The sequence below is a fragment of the Apodemus sylvaticus genome, chromosome 17 (assembly GCF_947179515.1).
Source record: "Apodemus sylvaticus chromosome 17, mApoSyl1.1, whole genome shotgun sequence".
Taxonomy (NCBI): domain Eukaryota; kingdom Metazoa; phylum Chordata; class Mammalia; order Rodentia; family Muridae; genus Apodemus; species Apodemus sylvaticus.
Window position 1 is genome coordinate 67,674,107 of NC_067488.1, and position 470 is coordinate 67,674,576.

Here is a 470-nt window from a genome sequence, read left to right on the forward strand (position 1 = left end):
TAGCGGGCGGAGGAGGGGGGGTGGAGGAGGAGGAAGGGGGAAAGAGACCCCGGGGCGGGTGGAGGGCGGCGGAGGGCGGGCGGGCGGGCGGAGGGCGGGCGGGCGGGAGAGGGCGCAGGCTGCGGCTGCTCCGGCTGCTGCCTCTGCTGGTCTGGGAGGGGGACGGGGCGGAGCGGGCCGCTTTCAACCCCGCGCACCCTTCGACCCCGGAAGCGCTAACCGCCCCGGGGGCCGGCGAGTCGACTGCGTCGTCCACACTTTCCCCACGCAATGCGGACCGCCTTCCCGGCGCCTAGAGCGGCTCCTTGGACAGCGTCGGCACCAGCGAGAAGGCCGGTAACCAACGGTGAGGTCTGTGATAGAGCGGCAACGCAGGGGCGCAGAGGATACTACTGTCCTCTAGCGGGAGAACTGGAAAGCTCAGGCCTAAATGCGAAGAGGTGGCCAATGCTTTGGATCAAGAAAAGATG